The following is a 17,377-nucleotide window of genomic DNA, read 5'->3' as shown; positions in this document are numbered from 1 at the left end:
CAACCCAAAAAACAAGTTAAACGTAGACGGATACTTTGGGGCTTCCTGAGTTCGTAGAGCATTTTGCTGCTTGGATTTCTCTTCTGTCATCAGCTAATGTGTCCACCACATTTCCCAGGTCGTCACTAGATGTGCTGCATGTCGGGAACTACGTACAAATCATCAAATTGGGGGCGGGGTGCACGTTTGGGTGGAAGGACTCAACAGGCAGCATCCTTTTGGTGTTAGTTTAGGCACATTTCCAAGGTCAAGTGGTCTTGGGGATATTGATGCTGAATCTCCAGGGTTTGGGCTCAAATAGCAGAAAATCAAAACGCGTCAATGAGTTTCCTGTGGCTTTTGGTGATGGCTGTGTTTGTTGTTTGTTTGTTTGGTTTTGACTTTTTGCCTTTTCTAGGGCCACCTCCGTGGCATATGGAGGTTCCCAGGCTAGGGGTGCAATCGGAGCTGTAGCTGCCAGCCTACACCACAGCCACAGCAACACAGGATCCAAGCCGAGTCTGTGACCTACACCACAGCTCACGGCCACGCCAGATCCTTAACCCACTGAGCAAGGCCAGGGATCGAACCTGCAACTCATGGTTCCTAGTCGGATTCGTTAACCACTGAGCCACGACGGGAACTCCCTATATTTTTGATGTATAGAAAACAGCGACAAGAGTAGCCCTCCAAACTCTGAACTGATTTTTAAACAGTTTCTGTGTGCACAGGTGAAGCCACAAAGATTGTGGTCAGAGCCAGAGCGCCCAGTCCCTCCATGTCTCTTAAGATGATCTGGAGTTTTTGTGCTCCGCTTCCAAGGGCTTAGAGACTGCAGTTTATGTGGAGAATTTTGTGCAACTTTCTGTTTGTTACAGTGTTATCATCTTGCTTCTTATTGGCTGTACAGATAGAGTCAATGCCTTCCTAAGGGGCGTTTCTCTTAAGATAGGCCCTCTGCATACTTGTCTCCTGTTACGGTCGTGAATGGCTTTAAAGAGGGCCGGGATGGTCTGGTTTGTCAAAAGATGGCTTACATCTGTCCTTTTCTGTGTTTTTATTGTTTTCGATAATGGAGCCACAAGCAGACCTGAGGAGAAAAATAACTTTGGAGTTCCTGTTGTGCATCAGTGGGTTACGAGCCTGACGTAGTGTCGGTGAGGATGAGAGTCTGATCCCTGGCCTTGTTCAGTGGGTTAAGGATGTGGCGTTGCTGTGAGTTTCGGCATAGATCACAGATGCAACTTGGATCCTGCATTGCTGGGGCTGTGGCGTAGGCCTGCAGCTACAGCGCCCATTCAACCCCTAGCTTGGGTACTTCTCTAAGCTGCAGGAGCAGCCCTAAAAAGAAGCAAACAAACAAACAAACAAACAAAAAAAAAACCTTTATTTCACAACCTACAAAAAACATTGTCAGGCACGAGACAGATTCTTATTCCCCAAGGGAATATATAGGCAAAGAAATGAACGAAGTTGCGATTATATGAAAAGACCCGTTTTTCAGATTGTATCTTGGAGGTCTTTCATCACAACTCAGCCTTAGAAGGTCCTTAATTCGATTCGACTCTGGTGGGTTCTGCCCCAACATAGGGAATCCCCAGCTCTGTTGTGGGGGGCAGGGGGGGGGGCTGCAGGATCTGCCTGTGTTTGCACAGAGGGGCCTCACTCAGCTGGTTTCACTGTTCTCATGGGGGCACAGCAGATAAAAGGCACACGCTTTGGTGGTTGGTCCTTGGGGGTCAGAGCCTGGGACCCAACTTCCGATCTTTTCTAAATGAAAATTAACTGCCTGGGAAGGAAGTGTATGACGTCATTTACAGTAATTAATAGCGTATCAAGAATTCGGTTTGGGGGCTGGGAGATGCTCAGACGAGGCTTGAAGAGTATGGAATGCAGGAGCTGGGGGCGCCGCAGCGAGGGGGGCCCCCCATGCGGCGCAGCTGTCACCCAGGAGGCTGGACCTGCTGGAGGGATGGTTTGGGGCGAGGTGTGGCCTGCCACATCCTGGAGGGAAGCGTGGAGGACGCAGGTGGGGAGGCTTTTTTTCCCAGCTACCTTCATGTTCAACAGCATGTGGTGCTTCTGCGGGAGGCGGTGAGTTCCCTCTGTCATGACGGAGCATCTGGGTGTCCTGCAGCTCTGCTTGGGCACCATGCTTGTCCTGGCCCCTGTGTCTCAAGGCCGCGGGCGGGCCTGGAGGCTCAGGACCCAGGGTGGGGCTGTCCCTGGGTGGACGTGAGGGGCTGCAGGGCTGGAGGAAGCTGGACCTCAGGGACCTGTCCAGACAGTTAGTGCCCAGGGATCCGGGTGGTGGGTGCGGCCCAGTGACGGGAAACACAGCTCGTAGGAGGGTCTACACCATCCTTGGGTCCATAATAACACACGCATTGTCGAGGACAAACCTCAACCCAAACTGTAGGCTTACACCTCAGGTGTTTTTCCTCGATGGGGGGTAGACCCCGGGATGTTGGGGTTCAAGGATTGTATTTCATCTAGAGTCAGAATCCATCCATGGACCTCAGGACAGCCTTTGTGGTGGGGAGAGGTGGATATAAATGGCTGGAGGCAGAAATAGGTTTTATTCTGGCTTCTGTTATCTGTGGTTCCTTCCAGTGGCTTTCTCAGTGCCCACAGGGGTGCTCAAGTGCTAAATGCGGCCACCTTTGAAGTCACAGAGAGGCGGACGCCAGGGCTGGTCTCTCCCAGCAGCAAAGCCGGGATTACATAATTCAGCCTCTGGGGTGGGCTGTGCGGCCACGTGGACTGAGCTGCAGTCCCTGTTCTGCCAGAGGCTGTATTTGTACCACGTGCATAGGACGTGGTAGGGCTCGGGGCGGGGAAATCAGAAACTAGTCCTTGAAGAGCGCACCGCAGAGTATCTGTCTCTTGGAAGCCCTCGGTAATTGTTTGCTGGGATTGTTTGCAGTCACCCCAGGCTCTTCAGTTGTACCGTTGGCGTGGCTGGGGATTTGATGCAAAATCTGAAAGGGTCCTGGGTTTCCGTCTCACCCCAGGGGCTCACCTGGGAAGAGGCTCAGCTCTTCCGAAACTGCTAGATGTGTAGGAAGTGACGTGAGGGGCGCCCCCTGGCGTTCGGAGGTGCGGCGGCTCAGAGGGAAAGCACCTGAGCTGTGGCCACTCGCCCAAGCTTTTCACTCTGCACTCCGGTGAGTGCGTATTTGGCCTTTTCGGCAAACATTCCCATGCTTATACCGGAATCTAAGAAGTTGCTGTTTGTTCCTGTCACGTTTTAGAGTGATGTCGGGCATCTGGCAGGGGTTGGCAAGCTTGCTTTGCCTGCAGGACCCCAGGGAGCATTTGAAATGTATCCACCGAGATCCTAACCAGGAGATGGGCTCTAAAGGGATTCCGGAAAAACCCAGGTCTCTGGTTTCAAAAATGCCCAGCTGCAAAGCTACAGGAATCAAAAAAGCATGGTCCTGGCACAGAAATAGACACTTAGATCCCGGGAACAGAATAAAGAGCTCAGAAATAAATCCGTACACTCAGAGTCAGTTCGTTTATGACAAAAGAGGCAAGAATATCCAGTGGAGGAAAGACAGTCTCAAATAAGTGTGCTTCAAAAAACTGGACAGTGACACGTGAAAGAATGATATGAGAACACCCTCTAATACCACGTACAAAAATAAAATGAGTTAAAGACCTAAGTGCAAGACCTGAACCCATAAAACTCCTAGAAGAGAACACAGGCGGAACACTCTGACGTAAATTGCAGCAATATTTTTTTTTTGGATCCGTCTCCTAAAGCAAAGGAAGCAAAAGCAAAAATAAACAAATCAGACCTAATTAAACTTAAAAGCCTTTGCACGGCAAAGGAAACCATCAACCAAACGAAAAGACAGCCTACTGAAGGGGAGGACATATTTGCAAGTGCTATGACTTGTGAAGGGTTAGTATCCAAAATATATAAACAGCTCATACAACTCATCATCCAAAAACACGCTGATTCAAAAATGGACAGAAGGTCTGACGAGACATTTTACCAAAGAGGAAGTGGCAGATGGCCAGCAGGCACACGGAGAGATGCCCAACATCGCTGATCATCAGAGAAATGCAAATTAAAACCACCGTGAGATAGCACCTCACACCTGTCAGAATAGCTGTCATCAACAAGAACACGAGTAGCAAATACTGGCAAGAACGTGAAGAAAAGGGAACCCTTGCACGATCTGGGGGGACTGTAAATTGGTGCAGCCACTGTGGAAACTTGTATGGAAGTTTCTCAAAAAATAGAACTACTATATGATGCAGCAGTTCCATCCTTGAGTATATATATATATATAGAAAGAAAGAAAATGCTAATTCAAGAAGATACAAGCACCCAAATGTGTATTGCAACACTGTTTGCAGTAGCCAAGGTAGGGAAGCAAGCTTAGTGTCCGTAAACAGATGAATGAATGGAGAAAGAAGACAGGGTGTATATACATGCAATTGGATATTACCCAGCCATAAAAAGAATGATATTCGGCTATTTATAACAACATGCATGGACTTGGAGCATATTATGCTACATGAAATAAATCAGAAAGAGAAAGATAGGAGTTCCCGTCGTGGCGCAGTGGTTACTGAATCCAACTGGGAACCATGAGGTTGTGGGTTCGATCCCTGGCCTTGCTTAGTGGGTTAAGGATCTGGCGTTGCCATGAGCTGTGGTGTAGGTCACAGATGAGGCTCGGATCCCACGTTGCTGTGGTTGTGGCGTAGGCTGGTGGCTACAGCTCCGATTCGACCCCTAGCCTGGGAACCTCCATATGCCGCAGGAGCGGCCCTAGAAAAGGCAAAAAGACAAACAAAAAAAAAAAAGAAAGATAAAAACTGTATGATATCCCTTATATGTGGCATCTAAAAAATACAGCAAACTAATGCCTATCACAAAAACAGAAACAGACTCAGATATAGAGAACAAACAAGTGGTTACAAGTGGGGAGAGGGGTGGACAGAGAGCCAAGAAAGGGGTAGGGGCTTAACAGGTACAAACAATTGTGCATAAAATATATAAGCTACATGGACATATTGTACGGCAGAGAGAATATAGCCAATAACTGTAAATGGAATATAACCTTTAAAAATTGTGAGTGAAGCTTATATAATATTGTACATCCACTGTACCTCAATTAAAAAAAAAATCCTAGGAGTTCCCATTGTGGTTCAGTGGGTTAAGAACCTGGTAGAGTGTCATAGGGATTTAGGTTTGCTCCTTGGTCTTGCTCAGTGGGTTAAGGATCCAGCATTGCCCCAAGCTGTGGCCTGGGTCACAGAGGCGGCTTGGATCTGGCATTGCTGTGGCTGTGGCCTGGGTCACAGATGCAGCTTCGATCTAGCGTTGCTGTGGCCAGATCCGCAGCAACTGCAGCTCCAATTTGACCCCTAGCCTGGGAACTTCCATATGCTGCAGTTGCAGCCCTTAAAAATAAAAAATAAAAAAATAAGTCATAAAATGAGCAGCCAAGGAAAATAGCTTCTGAGAGTTCCTGCTGGGGCACAGTGGAAACAAACCTGACCAGTATCCATGAGGACTTGGGTTCAATCCCTGGCCTCACTCAGTGGGTTAAGGATCCGGCGTTGCCGTAAGCTGTGGTGTAGGTCACAGACACAGCTTGGATCTGGCGTGGCTGTGGCTGTGGCTGTGGTGTAGGTCGGCAGCTGCAGCTCCGATTCGACCCTTAGCCTGGGAACTTCCATATGCTGTGGGTGTGGCCCTAAAAAGAGAAAAGAAAAAAGAAAAAAAAGTAGCTTCTGATAGTTTCTTTTTTTTAACCCTCATGAGGAGCCTGAGAGAGAATGAGGCAGGGGTCCTTGTGCCCATTCTACAGATGAGGCAAGCAGCACGGGGAGGGTAAGAGGTGCTGAGCTCACGTACTTAGGTCGGGTGCTGCTCGGGGTCGTTAGAGCTCTGTTCACTGGCCAGCACTTCCCGCATCTGACTGGCTGAGCCCGGGAACATGCATTTCTTAGAGCAAGCACGGAACTTGCTTTCCGGACCCCCATCAGGGGAGAGTCTTGGGGTCTTTCCATCCTTCGGTCCAAGCCCCTTCCCTCTCCTCCGTGCTGGCCTGTCTCAGGGTTCTTCACTCCCAGGCGTGTGGGCAGAACAGAGAGCTTGGCTGTGTGTGGCCAGACCGATGCTGATGGATGGCTGTGTCCTGCGTTCAGGTTCTGTTGGCCCCAGAACTCAGGAGTGCCGCCCACCTGGCTGCAAAGGATTCTGGGGAATGTAGTCTTCCTGTGTGTCTAGGAGAAACAGCCTAGTGTGGTGAAACTAAGGTGTCGTTTCTGTCACTGCTAATGACCTTAGGGCCATGAAAGCTGAGTAGTGAGAATCTTCTTTCTAAGGATGGAAAACCCTGAGATTCAGGAAAACTCACGGACTTGGGAGAGGCCACCCCCTGAGAAAGGGGGACAACAGAGGATTTAAGCTCATCTCCTACCTCCGTGTCCAGAGAGCTTGGGCCAGTCCACACTCGCTGCCCATAGCGTGTAGGGCTGGAACAAAGCTGGGCCCAAACTCGGAGCTCCCAGCTGTTCTCTTAGCACTGTGTCCCCTGTGTGATCGGAGCTGGGTTACCACGTGGACGGGGGACTCAGGCAGGAGCAAGTCTTCATTGACCGGAGGGAAAAAAGCAACTTTAGAGGTTTCTGGCAGGTTTTCCTGTTAGCAAGTGGAAATGAGTTCTTCGACTTCCTTAAATCTGATCCTCCCTCTCCTGACGGCCTTCTCTCTCAAAGCCTCACAGGATTAGAGCTGCAGGCCCTGCAATAATGAGAACCTTACTTGTAACCCTTGGAGAACTCTGCCCTGCAGCTGCCTCCCTGGGAAAATACCCTCCAGGCTTGTTTTCTGTTCAGCATTTCCAAACAGGTACACTTCCAAACGAGAACTTTTCTGGAAGCCAGGAGAATCTGTCTTACTAAGTGACATTTCTCCTCCTTCAGCGGCCTCGCCCCAGTGGTCCTGTTTGTTCACGTCCAGCTGAGCCAGGAGCTGCTCCTCCTCCCCCTGGCCCCCAGCAAGCCCAGGGAGCTGCCCCCTGTCAGTGGCATATGGTCTGAGGGCATCCCAGCAGCTCCAGGCTGACCCACCAGCCCAGGGCGTCCAGCCATGAGCTCATCCTTTCAGAAGACGAATGGGGCTCAGCCAGCACTCAGCCTGGTGACCTTGGGACACTGAGGCTCCAGGAGAATTCATCGGGCTTCCAGGCCTGTGTGAAACATCCCTGACCCTCAGCTCTGGCCCCGCGGGAGGGACCCAGAGCCCTGCCTGGCTGGCCTCCTGCTGAGATGGACAGCAGGGGTCCTGGCCACTCTGCATCTGTCATGAGAGTCTCCTCTCTTTTCCCAGGCCAAGTTCAGTGTCAGAGGCCTCTTGCCAGCTCATTCATTCCTTCTGATGGCCAAGGACCACACGGGTCTCTCCTGCTCTCTGGGTCCAGAGCCCTCATAGCATGAAGCAGCCATCCTGCCCCCTCCCCTCCCCCGCCAGAGGTGGTGGCCACTTTCTCACCCCAGAAGTGACTTCAGAAAAGATTGAAAGATGCAACTGAATGGCATCACCTGAGCAGGAAGACCCCGTAAACCCTGGTCCCAGGCACGTGCAGAAAACTAGGACTTTGTCCTCAGCCCCTTGCATGAGGCAGATGACCTCTACATGCCTAAGGTCACGAGGTCATTAAAGGTAGGCATGCCCAGAACTAGAAGGGTCCCCGTTGCTGTCACGCCGCCCAGCCAGGGGGGTCCTGGTGGGCGGTAGGAATCTTCTTTTCCTTCAAGGTTGCTGAGCCGTGGCCCTTCCTGACCTGGCACCACCGGCTCCCAGAAGGGCAGCCCGACTTGGCCGAGTCCCTGGACTTGGCCTTCCGTCAAAAGCCTCTAAATAAAGAATACGCTTCAGCTCACCTTCTCCTCCCAGGTCTGGTGCTGCTGCATCCATCTTTCAGAAGCGGAAGGCAGCATCTCCACGTCCGCCACCCCACGCGTGGCGCTCTCATCTGAGTGGTCAGGACGGCAGCTCAGAGGCCTGGCCCGGTGCAGCATCAGAGTCCCAAAAACTCACATCAAACGGTCCCCAGGGGAGACCCCCACTCAGGGAGGGATCCTGGAGTCCCAGCAGTCAGAGACTCATCATTTAAACCAGCATCACTGACTCACCACGATATCTCCTGAATGATTTCTCATGGATTGATGAGCCTGTCTCCTTGCGTATCAATGCCTGGCTTTATTCCAAACCAGAAGATGAAATGCTGGATTAGGTTTGGGTCTCAGCTTCTATTTTTTCTGTTTTATTGATCCAAGTGGCAGCTACAGATCGAAGCATGAGCTGGATTGTCCCTTCCATTCATTTTTTTAAATGGGCTTTTATTTTCCTCAGTGATGAATGAGGGGAGATTGACTTCTGGAGACAGAGCTTGAAGTCCCTGAAGCAACCCAGAGTTTGGAACTGTTGAAGAACTGGACTGTGCAATTGCATGGAAATTGGGCTCAGAACACACCTCTATCCAGGTTCGTGCCCAAGTCCATTTGGTTCCTGGCATGCAACCCTTGAAGAATGGTATTTGGCTTTTGTTTATTTGGCATTTCAGATGCTCGTGCATCTGGCTCCCATGCCAGTCAGAAAGAGTCACAACTGGAGGTCCCGTTGCGGCTCAGCAGGTTAAGAACCCAGCGTCGTCCCCGTGAAGATGTGGGTTCGATCCCTGGCCTTGCTCAGGGGGTTCAGGATCTGGTGTTGCTGCAAGTTGCAGCGTAGGTCGCAGTTGCATCTTGGATCCAGCATGGCTGCGGCTGTGGTGTAGGCCTGCTGCTGTTGCTCCGATTCAGTTCCCAGCCCAGACCTTCCATATGCCACAGGTGCAGCCCTTAAAAGAAAAAAAGAGGAAGAAGAAGAAAGACAAAAGAAAGAGCCAGAACTGGAAGTGGGCAGGTCGGTTGCAACGGAGTGGAGTCACGTGAGCAGGACCTTATGGAGACCCCTCCCTACGGTGCACTGGGATGCTGCTGAGTGTAGGGTCCTCCTGCAGCACCTCTGTGTCCCCTTACGTCGCCCTGCAGGCCAGCATGGTCGTCAGCCCCTCCAGGCACCCCGCCCGCCAAAGAAAGGCCAGACAGACCCCGCCCTTGATCCACCAGAACTTCTGCTGGGAGGTGGCATCTCGGTGGGTGTGATCCCCGCCCTGCTTTCCAGCAATGAGAAGTGAGGCTCGCACCCCAGGCAAGTGAGGATGCGCCTGTGTAGCTGCCATTTCCATCAGGAGACCCCACGGCTTGATTTGTAGTGTTTGGGGTTCACGCTCTGGGAACCATGGCTTTAGATGGTTCCATGGCACAGGAAGCTGCTGAAATCTAAGCTACCTCACTAGGGAGACACCCCCCCCCCCACCAGTGAATCGTTTTTAAGTATGCCGTGAGACCTACACTCCAAGCTCGGTTCCTAAACTTTAAAAACTTAGAAATGACAAAAATGGTCAAGGCAAGAGATGCGGATTCTATGGATCATTATTTCTCTCTCACTTGAGGCAAAGATTTGTGTGGCAGCAGAGGCGGGTGCCTGGAGCCAAGCGTCTCCAAGATGTTGGGGACGTGGCTCGGATCATCAGTGTTGGAAAATGAGACACACGAACGCGGGGAGATCTCGACAAGGCTCTTTCCTGCTGCAGAAGGGCTCGGGAGCTCCAAAAAGCGCGCGCCAAACAAAGGACCCTCCCCTGTGGATCCCTAACGCAGGTGATGGACTGTCCCCTTCCCATGCGTCGGGTCAGGGCGCACCCTCTTCCTGGTTGGCTCATTTGAAACACATGGTTCCTGGGAGAAGAGGGAAAGAGGAGGGGGTTGCAGGAGGGCGAAACCGGAGCAAAACAGAGTCACCAAGATTTCCTTTGATGGAAAAGACACTATGTCACTTTGCACAGAGAAAGGCAGGTTTTTAAACAAATGAAATTGCCAAGGGTGCATCTCAGCAGCTTTCCACTCGCACTCTTGAGATTAGTCACTGCGCGTTTAGTGCTGGAAAGGGGCTGGGTGACGATCTCCCCCTCTCTGTCGCAGAAGAGAAGGCTGAGGCTCAGAGAGACACCCACTCTCACGTCCTAGAGCCAGGACGTTGAAACGCTGGTCTGAAAACCTGTGGACGGTAATTCTCACGTTACGCTCTTGTGAGGAAACTGTATAACGTGATGGGAAGGATTATACTAGTGGCAAACCACTACCTGCTGCCAAGGTAGATGTTATGTCCATTTTACAGATGGTAAAACACACGCTCAGAAACACTAAGTCACCTCCCTGGGGTCACAGAGAAAAAGGGTGTCTGAGCCAGATTTAGTATCTCGGCGGGTGCCACCAGAAAGCCAAGTGCCTTGTGTATTTTCTTCCCATTGTATGAAAATGCATTTTTCTTGCCCCCCCCCCCCTTTGGCAGACAAGTTCCTTCCAAAGAAACTAACAATGAAAGACCTACATGTAAGCGCTTAAACTACTGAACTCTTAGAGGAGAAGCCTAGACATCCTCTGTAACAATAGAGCCAAGTAGAAATTCCAGAACTGAGAAAGATCCTATCTGAAAAGAAAAAAATCTAACTGTGACCTTGGATTAAGCCATGGTTTCTGAGATGGGACCCCGAAAGCACAAACAACAAAGGAAAAATAGATACATCGGACATAATCAAAATTAACAAGTTTTGGAGTTCCCTGGTGGCTCAGCAGGATAAGGATCCAGCGTTGTTACTGCTATGGCTCTGGTGACTGCTGTGGCCTGGGTTTGATTCCTGGCTCAGGAACTTCCTCATGCCACAGGCACGGCCAACATTTTTTTAATGTATTAAGAAGTTTTGTGCATCAGGGAACACCATCGGGGCAGCGGAAGAGTTCACAGGATGGGAGAAAGGTTTGGCACCTCACATGTCCAGCACGAGATTTGTATCTTGAACATATAAAGACTGTAATTCGGAGTTCCCGTTGTGACTTAGCTGGTTAAAAACCCAATGTGGTCTCCGTGAGGATGCAGGTTCGATCTCTGGCCTCACTCAGTGGGTTGCAAGCTACAGTGTTGGATCTGGCCTTGCTGTGGCTGTGGTGTAGGCAGGCGGCTGCAGCTCTGATTCGACCCCTAGCCTGAGAACTTCCATATGCTGCTGGTGTGGCCCTAAAACAACAAGACAAAACAAAACAAAGCTATAATTCAGTAATCAAAAAGGAAACAGTGTAATTGAAAGGGAGCCCATGTTATGTGTATCTTTTTAAAAAAAAAAATCAATGCATTGTTTATAACAACCATTACAAATTTCTTGTGCAATTTTTCCATCCATCATCTGTGAGTCTAATCCTATGGAGTGATTTCCTCTGGGAAACGGGTCTGTTTCTGGTCCTCCGTCTGTCTAATAACTTTTCATTGAATGTAGCACATCGTGGATGATATGTCACAAAGAATTGAGTTTTAACATTTCTTTAAAGTGTTTCCGTTGTGTTCTGGGAGACAGTTGGCTTCCGGGCTGGTCAGAGCAGGTCTGTGTCAGAGGCTGGTGGCCGCCCCCGCTGCCAGCTGCTCTGCAGACTCAGGCTCTGATTCTTGGTTCCTTCCCGTTGAGGCCAGCGCTCCCCTGCTGTCTCCGCTTCTCTGGGCTGTAGGTTGACCGTGACCCCAAGGTGGACAGCTGGTGTGAACAAGGAGCTTGCGATTGCTTGCCCTGCTCTCGGGTCGCTGCCCTGCACGACCTGTGATCTGTTACCCGAACACACTTGTTTCCTGTATTTAGTCCAGTGATGGAATTGCTGCAGTGGGAGGTTCAGTCTGATAATTCTCTGTTGGGACCCGAACCACAGATCTCGCCTTCCTTATTTTTAATCATTCTGTTTTAGAAATACTTAAATGGTTTGCAATGTTTAAATCCTCTTGTGGGGGGAAGTTCAAGGTAAATCCTACAGCGAACAAAGCATTTGGAGTGCCCTGTGCATTCCTTTGAGACATCAACAGGTTTAGGTTGGTTTTTTTTGAGGAGTTAGAAATTTGGTAAAACCAAATAGAGTTAAACAAGGGACAGCTATTTTGAGTTAAAACGTCACACTGTTCTACTCAGAGGGTATTGTGCCGAGAAATATTGTACAATTCTCATTTTATAGGTGCAGACATGTGGCGTCGTCCTCTGTGTGGCATGGGCTCGCCTGGGGACATGGTTTCAAGGACACCCTGTGTCTGTCTCACTCTGGACCACAACGCAATAGCCTGATCACATCTTCCTCTCTTGATTGATCTGCTCCCTCATACTTCCACTCATCTAGAAAATTTGCAAGGACCATAAAAGGGACAGATATTAGCTCTTTCAAATAACTCCGCTGTCCCCTGGCTTTAAACAATCGACATCATCAGCTGCTCGTGGCCAAACGTTGAAGGAAAAGAGCAGTCGGATCCCTAACTGCTCCCCTTTGCTGAGCTCTCCCGTGCCGTCAGCTTTCCCATCTCTCCCCGTCCTGTTTCGCAGGCTCCCCCGGCCTCTGGGACTCACCGTCAGGTGCTGCCTCCTTTCCTTCCAGTGCGGTGTTTGGCGCTGCAGCTGGCTTAGTCGGTAGTTCACGACCTCGTGGTTCTCATCAAAACCCTCCCAGCTCTTCAGCCTCCGTGTTCCAGTTCCTCGCATCCTGTGCCGCTCTCGATAAGCCCAAATGAACCTCCTTTCACCGTGTTCACAGGTCTCCCAACGAGAATGAAGCAGCGATTCTGGATCTTAAAGGATCAGGACGGAGCGCTCACTAATGACCCCATCAAAGGTCAAACCATCCCGTTTCATAATCCCGGGACACCTGCATGAGAACGGTGGCTCTTTATTCAGCGCAGTCCTTCCAGAATGTGCTTTTGGAATGGTCCCATTTTTCATTCGGACACTTGAACCTGATGACATGAAATTTTGGAGAAACCCACCTCCTCGATGACGCCTCGCCTCAGTGGCGTGAGAGAGGACGAAGCGCCTCGTAGCAGCTTCCAGGGTTCCTGGAGACCCTCCGTCTCCTCTGTCCCCAGCGTCCCTTCCGCCTCTTTTTCCTTTTCGGCAGCGTCTGACTTCACTGACCTTTATCTTGAAACGCTCCCTTGGGGTTTTCCTCTGACGGCGCTGGCCGCTCCTTTTCCGCATCCTCGATTGATTCCATGTCTTCTGCTTGACCTGTTAGCGTTGAAATGCCTTAGAGCCCAAGTCCCATGTGTCTGCTCTTTTCTGAGCTCTCGTATTTCTGGATGAGCTCTTCCACCTTCGTGGTCTCAGATGCTAGGGATGTGGTGAGGATTTCTGATAGCTGTCTCCAGCCTGGTCCTAGCAGTTGAACCCCAAACGCGGTTTTCAGGGTGCCCATCTGACCTCTCCACGCACAGCCCTTCCTCAGTCAAGCTATGACTCCTCATTCCCGTAGTTTCCCAAAATTGTTCTTGGGCCATCATTTCCCGTCTGGGTATCGGGTACCCACCACCACCCCGTTGCTCAAATCAGGAACCTTCGAGCGACAATGCATTCCTCTTTTGTCTTTTGCCTCGTGACTGTTCTAACCCATTCAGCCCCTCCTACAATCCCACTTTTCAAAATATATCCTCAATCAATTCATTATGCCCCACCCCCACTGCTACCCTACCGGTCCTGGCCAGCATCGTCTCTCATCTGCATCGCTGAGGTCACTTCCCAAAGATGCCCCCCCCGCCCCTGCCGTGCCTCTTCTTCCCTCCTATAATCCATTCTCCATAAGGAAGCCAGCCCCCCACAATCCTGTAAAGATGTAAATCAGAGCAGATCACCCCCCTGGCCATCCTAGCCTGAAGCTCCTTAGCAAGATGCGAAGCTGCCTTGCAAGATCCCGCCTCCCTGCAGTGCCCGTGCTCTGGACATGCCCGTCCACTTTCTCTTCCTCAAGTGTGCCAAGGCCTTCCTGCCGCGGCACCCTCATCTCTGCCGTTCCCTCTGCCTGCAACGCTCTGAAACAGGGGGCCACGTGGCTGCCTCCTTCTCGTCATTCGAGTCAACCCAAAGGTCGCCTTCTCAGAGAGGTGCTCCCCAACCACTTTGCTTAAAATCTACCCCCCGACCCCGCAATCAGACCATTTCCAAATTCTGTTTTTTTTTCTCCTAAACATGTATCACTATAAAGACATGGACCGGAAATAGTTATTGGCGGCGATTTGGGTTCCCCTCTCTGAGGAGGGAAGGCCCTTATCGATGGTGTTTTGTTGTTGTCCGTGGTCCAGTGCCCTCAGTATATGTATGTATGAAGTCAGTGTGTCTAACCGATAAAATCGGAACCTTCAGTTTTAAAAGTGGGTTTCTTTCTCTCAGGGATGCCACGTATCTGGCATGCAGGATAATGAACCGGAAGCCTAGACTCCCGGCTAGAAGGCTGACTTTGCCTGGGCTGAACCTGGGCTCCCGTTTGCTTCTGAACCAGACACTGTCCCACCTTCCTCTCTTCATAGGGTTCCTGGGAGATCGGATGGAAATACAAGTAGCATCGTAGAAAGCACCCCGGGAATGTTAGGTCTTCGATCATGTTCCCCCTGAAACAGCCCCTCGCAGAGCTTTCTGTGCTCTGATGCAGAAAAAGGCAGAGTTCGTGTGACTAGGCTGTGGTCAGACAGCCTGAGCTTCAAGGCCCTGGCATCTTACACCCACAGGACCAGCTGGACCCCTGGCGGGTGGTGGTGGTGGCCAGGGCAAGCATCCCTCCCGTACCCATCAAAGTACCACCACCGAGATGTCCCCCCCCCAGCTGTCCTCATCTGGTTTGAGATTGTGCTTCCTGTGACCTTGATCAGTAACACCCATGTCATCCCCTTGCTGTACCGCGGAGCCCAGCACCGTGCCAGCTCAGGCTAGGTGCTCCAGGATTAAAAGTTCCATGGGGGCAGGGGCAGTGGCTGCGGGGGTAGGAAGTGGGAGGAGGTCGCTGAGAGGAATGAGAGCGAAGGTTCCAGGCCATTGTTTGCCCATCGGGCACTGTTTCCTTCACTCTCTGGAGACTCAGCATGCCAGCTCTGCTTTTCCTCCTCGACTCGTCGTGACATCCAAGACAGCAACTGTCCCAGTGCCTGGAAGGAAGAGAAGAGTTCAGGAGTTCCCGACGTGGCACAGCAGAAACGAATCTGACTAGGAACCAGGACGTTGCAGGTTTGATCCCTGGCCTCACTCTGTGGGTTAAGGATCCGGCATTGCCATGAGCTGTGGTGTAGGTCACAGATGCAGCTCAGATCCTGTGTTGCAGTGGCTGTGGCGTTGGCCGGTGGCTACAGTTACAATTGGACCCCCTAGCCTGGGAACCTCCATATGCTGTGAGTGTAGCCCTGGGGAAAAAAAAAAAAAAAAAAAAAAAAAAGAGTTCATGAGCTTGCTGAGCTCCCAAGCAGGCATGTTTGGGACTTTCAGTGGAGTGGTTGTCACAACATTATATAACTCTCACTGGAGGGGAGGCTTCCAGGCTGTTCCCAGCGGCGGGGCGCAGGGTGACTGGTCACCCTTCAAAGAAGCGTGTGCTGCTCTTTCTACTTGGAGGAAATCACGGTGGGTGGACTCTTGCTAGAAGGAAGCAGGCTGAGCACATTGCAGGAGCAGAATGGAAGGTACCTGAGGCTTCTGGAAGGGCCTCTTCTCTCCCACAGGACAGGCAGAGAGCCCTTCCGAGGCCTGTTTGTTTTTCATTAAGACCCATCCTTTGCGGACCAGAAATGGTTCCTCATGGCATTTCCGCCACCGTTTTGCAGCTTCTCAGTTATCACTTTCCCCCACATCCTCAGAGCTTCACATCCAGCCCTTAAAGCTAGTTTGAAGGGAGGGAATTGGGTGACAGGCAAAACAAACACCATAAATAGAGAAAACAATTCCCAAAGATTCTGCCCCATTCTGAGATGAATAACGCAAACCTCCATGGTGTTTGTTATGTATGATGCAAACAGTCAGTATTGATGATGCGCAGAGAGAAATGGCTGGCACCAGTTAACAACTCCTCTGGGTTCGGGCTACACAACTACCATGTCCCATCTTATTGAAAGAGTTTCTTATCTTTTTTAAAATTTAATTTTGTGAATCATGTGATGTTGATAAGAGGAAAACCAATATCCTGTCTAAAGCCATATTTCTTCACTCCTCCCACCTCTGTCAAATATTTACCTGCCTCTGCCATTGTCTTTTCTTTTCTTCTTAATTTTCAACACTGGGTTACTACGTATTTAGCACACACAGTGTAACTAGCTTCAGTAGCTCATCGTTTTCATCCAGAGATGTTTTATTCCAAGACGGGGAGCATGTGAAGTGATTGCCTTGGTTTTCAGATTCCCTCCAGAGGGAGCGTAGTCTTTAAAGAATTGTGGCAAGAAACACTGGCAGAATGTGGCCGTGTCCACATTCTGAGGATGGTGTTAGTATTGATTTAGTAACAGCCTACAAACAATGACCAAAAGCACAGTTCTTCCGAACTCTCAGTTTTCCCTTCCTGCTGTTACCGATCACAGTAGGTGATGCTCTATTCGATCCAGCCTTGCTCTGCATCTCAGGGAGCCTTCATTTGCTTTGGGTCCTGCAGGAACCACATGCGTTGTGGGGTCCGGGTGGTCACGAGGAATCAATCCTATGCTGTTCTCTCCGGAGAATGTGTGAATTGTCTTTGTATCTCTTGCTGACCACACCCTGGACTTGCAGCTCCACACACACCCCTGGGTTCAGGTGAAGCTCCAGGACGTTACACACACACACACAAAACACACAGAGCACACACACACAGTACACAGAAACACACAGTACACACACACACAAAGAGTACACAGACACAGTACACATACAACACACACACAGAGTACACACACACATTACACAGAAACACATAGTACATACACAACACACAGAGTACACACACAGAATACACAAACACACAGTACAAACACACACTACACACACACACACACAGAGTACACAAACAGTACACACACAACACAGAGTACACACACACATTACACAAAAACACAGTACAAACACAACACACAGTACACACACGCACACACAGAGTACACACTCATACACCAGCTCTACTATCAGATGTCAGGATGCAGGGTTTGTTTATATTCTGAATTCTGTGTCCATATGTTTTTAATTTTGTCCTTCAGATAAAAAGAGCAGAGCTTCTCCATAGAAAACCAGTGTGAAATTTTCTACTCCTGAGTGTGGCACACGGTGAAGGGGATGGAAGGAGAAAGATAAGGGGAGAGGAGGTAGAAAAAAGAGAGGCAGTTCCTGCTGTGACTCAGCGGTAATGAACCCAGCTAGCATCCCTGAGGACGCAGGTTTGATCCCTGGCCTCGCTCAGTGGGTTAAGGATCCGGCGTAGCCGTGAGCTGTGGTGCAGGTCACAGACCCAGTTTGGATCCTGTGTT

At 50.4% G+C, this 17,377-nt stretch overlaps 1 protein-coding gene across 2 annotated transcripts in view; it reads left to right on the top strand.

Annotated features, from left to right (window-relative positions):
- DPP6 (dipeptidyl peptidase like 6) overlaps positions 1-17,377 on the top strand; it is a 1,001,611-nt gene that overhangs the window by 194,069 nt on the left and 790,165 nt on the right. The gene's annotated exons all lie outside the window — the stretch shown is intronic.

The sequence above is a fragment of the Sus scrofa genome, chromosome 18 (assembly GCF_054392235.1).
Source record: "Sus scrofa isolate SSC_HxYL_T2T_F1_AM1 chromosome 18, Sscrofa_HxYL_maternal_Yorkshire_Landrace_v2.0, whole genome shotgun sequence".
NCBI classification, from domain to species: domain Eukaryota; kingdom Metazoa; phylum Chordata; class Mammalia; order Artiodactyla; family Suidae; genus Sus; species Sus scrofa.
Note: the sequence above shows the minus strand (reverse complement) of the source record. Positions and strands in the feature narration are given on the sequence as shown.